Below are 5304 nucleotides of genomic sequence, written 5' to 3'. Positions count from 1 at the left end.
CTCCTCCGCTCCTCCGTTTCGGGCCCTGGAACTCCCGAACCGCTGGACACAAGCGAATCACGGTCCGGGCTTCTGCTCTCCTCCGCTCCTCACCTCATCCGCTCCAGGCCCTGGTACTCCGTGTCCGCGGGAACCCCCCCCAACCCACAAAAACAAACTCTCACACACACACAAACACACGCACACACACACACACACACACACACACACATACACACGCATACACACACACAAACACACAAACACACAGAGACACACCTGAACTCATCATAGCTGTGCTAATAGCATTGGCCGAAACGTTTCCACAACCAAACCAACATTAGCTCATCCACTCATTCACATATGTGTGTGCCCAGAGGTCCGGGAGCTCCAGTCATAAGTCCGGGTGATCTATGTCCGGAGAAGGCTCACATTAGCCGCTCTAAGGGGTCCTGCTGCCCCCCAGCTTCCCGGCCTTTGAGAAGAGACACATAACTCCGCTCTTCCGCTTCTCCGCTATGGGCCCTGGTACTCCCGATCCTCCGAACTCAGGTGAATTGCGTGACGTGCTTCTGCTCTCCTATAAGCCCCTACACACTTCGAACACGGCTGTTATCACCCTGTTACTGCATTTCAATGACACCCATTTGCTTTCGATCTCAGTGTCTGCCACCGTACGCAAAAAGCGGGGGATGGGGGGTGGGGGGGCATAAGCGCATTCGTGCTGTAAGTAATCAGAAGTTAATAGTGTTAACGGTTTGCGAGAAATTTTTAATGCTAGACAAAAAAAGAAAATTAAAAGGATATAATTAAATAAATAGATAGAAAAATAAAATTAAAAACGAAAAAAAAAAATTGTGAGGGGAATATAACATGTAATTAAGTTGGCGGTTCACAGGGAATCTCAGACATCAACCTGTTTTTAATTGAACATAAATAGTACACCCAAATATACAAATGTACAAATAAACATAGCAAGGTAGAACTGAATGTCAATGAAACAACCAGGCATGAGGAAGCAACGGACATGAGGACATTTGTTCTGTATGTAATGAGAAGTTAATAGTGTTACAGGTTTGTGAGAAATTTACAGTGCTAGACAAAAAACGAAATTAAAAGGAAATAATTAGATAAATAGATAGACAAATGAAATTAAAACCAAAAAAAAAAAATGCAAGGGGAATACGACATGTAATTAAGTTGGCGATTCACAAGGAATCTCAGACATCAAACTGTATATTTTTTGTTGTTTATATATAAACATATATAAACAATCATATATTGTTTGTTGTTTATTTTTGGGATATATTGAGGAATATTTAATGGAAAGGAGTCACAATCGCTTTTTGACAATGTCGAAGTGTATACGTGGCTATAGAATTTAAAGTTTTCATTAGAAATTATAGCCTCATCTGTAATTTCCTTGTTGTTAAGACGGGCTTCCGCTTTGCTCCGCTCCTCCTCTCCTCCGCTCTTCCGCTCCGGGCCCTGGAACTCCCGATCCGCGGGACTTCGGTGAATTCCGGGCCAGTTTTTTGCTCTTCTGCTCTCCTCCCCTCCTCCGCTTCTTCGCTCCCCCGCTTTGGACCCTGGAACTCTTGAACAGGGCCGGGCTTCTGCCCTCCGCCTCTCCTCTGCTCATCCGCTCCAGGCCCTGGCACTCCCTGTGATCCAGTCATTCGCATGTGCGTGCCCGGAGGTCCGGGAGCTCCACTCAAACGTCCGGGGGGGGTAAGGGTAAGGGGTCCTGTCCCCCCCCCTCGCCGCCTCTGAGAAGAGAAACATCTCCTCCACTCCTCCGCTCCTCCGCTGCGGAACCAGGTATTACCGATCCGCCGGACTCAGGCGAATTGCAGAAAGGGGTTTTGCCGTCCTCCGCTCCTCCGCTCCTCCGTTTCGGGCCCTGGAACTCCCGAACCGCTGGACACAAGCGAATCACGGTCCGGGCTTCTGCTCTCCTCCGCTCCTCACCTCATCCGCTCCAGGCCCTGGTACTCCGTGTCCGCGGGAACCCCCCCCAACCCACAAAAACAAACTCTCACACACACACAAACACACGCACACACACACACACACACACACACACACATACACACGCATACACACACACAAACACACAAACACACAGAGACACACCTGAACTCATCATAGCTGTGCTAATAGCATTGGCCGAAACGTTTCCACAACCAAACCAACATTAGCTCATCCACTCATTCACATATGTGTGTGCCCAGAGGTCCGGGAGCTCCAGTCATAAGTCCGGGTGATCTATGTCCGGAGAAGGCTCACATTAGCCGCTCTAAGGGGTCCTGCTGCCCCCCAGCTTCCCGGCCTTTGAGAAGAGACACATAACTCCGCTCTTCCGCTTCTCCGCTATGGGCCCTGGTACTCCCGATCCTCCGAACTCAGGTGAATTGCGTGACGTGCTTCTGCTCTCCTATAAGCCCCTACACACTTCGAACACGGCTGTTATCACCCTGTTACTGCATTTCAATGACACCCATTTGCTTTCGATCTCAGTGTCTGCCACCGTACGCAAAAAGCGGGGGGTGGGGGGTGGGGGGGCATAAGCGCATTCGTGCTGTAAGTAATCAGAAGTTAATAGTGTTAACGGTTTGCGAGAAATTTTTAATGCTAGACAAAAAAAGAAAATTAAAAGGATATAATTAAATAAATAGATAGAAAAATAAAATTAAAAACGAAAAAAAAAAAATTGTGAGGGGAACATAACATGTAATTAAGTTGGCGGTTCACAGGGAATCTCAGACATCAAACTGTTTTTAATTGAACATAAATAGTACACCCAAATATACAAATGTACAAATAAACATAGCAAGGTAGAACTGAATGTCAATGAAACAACCAGGCATGAGGAAGCAACGGACATGAGGACATTTGTTCTGTATGTAATGAGAAGTTAATAGTGTTACAGGTTTGTGAGAAATTTACAGTGCTAGACAAAAAACGAAATTAAAAGGAAATAATTAGATAAATAGATAGACAAATGAAATTAAAACCAAAAAAAAAAAATGCAAGGGGAATACGACATGTAATTAAGTTGGCGATTCACAAGGAATCTCAGACATCAAACTGTATATTTTTTGTTGTTTATATATAAACATATATAAACAATCATATATTGTTTGTTGTTTATTTTTGGGATATATTGAGGAATATTTAATGGAAAGGAGTCACAATCGCTTTTTGACAATGTCGAAGTGTATACGTGGCTATAGAATTTAAAGTTTTCATTAGAAATTATAGCCTCATCTGTAATTTCCTTGTTGTTAAGACGGGCTTAGCTTTGCTCCGCTCCTCCTCTCCTCCGCTCCTCCGCTCTTCCGCTCCGGGCCCTGGAACTCCCGATCCGCGGGACTTCGGTGAATTCCGGGCCAGTTTTTTGCTCTTCTGCTCTCCTCCCCTCCTCCGCTTCTTCGCTCCCCCGCTTTGGACCCTGGAACTCTTGAACAGGGCCGGGCTTCTGCCCTCCGCCTCTCCTCTGCTCATCCGCTCCAGGCCCTGGCACTCCCTGTGATCCAGTCATTCGCATGTGCGTGCCCGGAGGTCCGGGAGCTCCACTCAAACGTCCGGGGGGGATAAGGGTAAGGGGTCCTGCCCCCCCCCCCTCGCCGCCTCTGAGAAGAGAAACATCTCCTCCACTCCTCCGCTCATCCGCTGCGGAACCAGGTACTACCGATCCGCCGGACTCAGGCGAATTGCAGAAAGGGGTTTTGCTGTCCTCCGCTCCTCCGCTCCTCCGCTCCTCCGCTCCTCCGCTCCTCCGCTCCTCCGTTTCGGGCCCTGGAACTCCCGAACCGCTGGACACAAGCGAATCACGGTCCGGGCTTCTGCTCTCCTCCGCTCCTCACCTCATCCGCTCCAGGCCCTGGTACTCCGTGTCCGCGGGAACCCCCCCCAACCCACAAAAACAAACTCTCACACACACACAAACACACGCACACACACACACACACACACACACACACACAAACACACAAACACACACAGACACACCTGAACTCATCATCGCTGTGCTGATAGCATTGGCCGAAACGTATCCACAACCAAACCAACATTAGCTCATCCAGTCATTCACATATGTGTGTGCCCAGAGGTCCGGGAGCTCCAGTCATAACTCCGGGTGATCTCTGTCCGGAGTAGGCTCACCTTAGCCGGTCTAAGGGGTCCTGCTGCCCCCCAGCTTCCCCGCCTTTGAGAAGAGACACATAACTCCGCTCTTCCGCTTCTCCGCTATGGGCCCTGGTACTCCCGATCCTCCGAACTCAGGTGAATTGCGTGACGTGCTTCTGCTCTCCTATAAGCCCCTACACACTTCGAACACGGCTGTTATCACCCTGTTACTGCATTTCAATGACACCCATTTGCTTTCGATCTCAGTGTCTGCCTCCGTACGGAAAAAGCGGGATGGGTGGGGGGGCATAAGCGCAATCGTGCTGTAAGTAATCAGAAGTTAATAGTGTTAACGGTTTGCGAGAAATTTTTAATGCTAGACAAAAAAAGAAAATTAGAAGGATATAATTAAATAAATAGATAGAAAAATAAAATTAAAAACGAAAAAAAAAAATTGTGAGGGGAATATAACATGTAATTAAGTTGGCGGTTCACAAGGAATCTCAGACATCAAACTGTTTTTAATTGAACATAAATAGTACACCCAAATATACAAATGTACAAATAAACATAGCAAGGTAGAACTGAATGTCAATGAAACAACCAGGGATGAGGAAGCAACGGACATCAGGACATTTGTTCTGTATGTAATGAGAAGTTAATAGTGTTACAGGTTTGTGAGAAATTTACAGTGCGAGACAAAAAAAGAAATTAAAAGGAAGTAATTAAATCAATAGATAGACAAATAAGAAATTAAAACGAAAAAAAAAAAAAAAATTGCAAGGGGAATGTAACATGTAACCAAGTTGTTTTTTTTGTTTTTTTTTTTTTTTTTACCAAAAAAAAAAGGAACCTCGGACATGGGTAACTATATTTTTTTGTTTTCGGATTTTTCCATAAGTTTTAAGGATTTTTTTTTTTTTTTTTTATATTTCAAAATCGTTTATGAAGACATTAAAATTTGGGGAGCATTTTTGCATTCTGTTCTTGTGAATGAAGAACTTGGCCAGGCCTAAAAGAACATTGACACAGAGTTCATCTGTTATGTTGCTTATAAGTAAACAGAATGTTATATCATCTTTTGAGAAGGAAACTGGTGACGATGGAATGAGAAGGAGAAAAAATATATGGTCAGTGGTTTCAATGTTGTCTTCACAAAATGTACAAATATTATCTTCAAAATTAAAGCGTACC

Source organism: Fistularia commersonii, unplaced genomic scaffold, assembly GCF_037954325.1.
Source record: "Fistularia commersonii isolate RoL2024-O1a breed Wild unplaced genomic scaffold, RoL_Fcom_v1.0 HiC_scaffold_44, whole genome shotgun sequence".
NCBI lineage: Eukaryota > Metazoa > Chordata > Actinopteri > Syngnathiformes > Fistulariidae > Fistularia > Fistularia commersonii.
Note: the sequence above shows the minus strand (reverse complement) of the source record.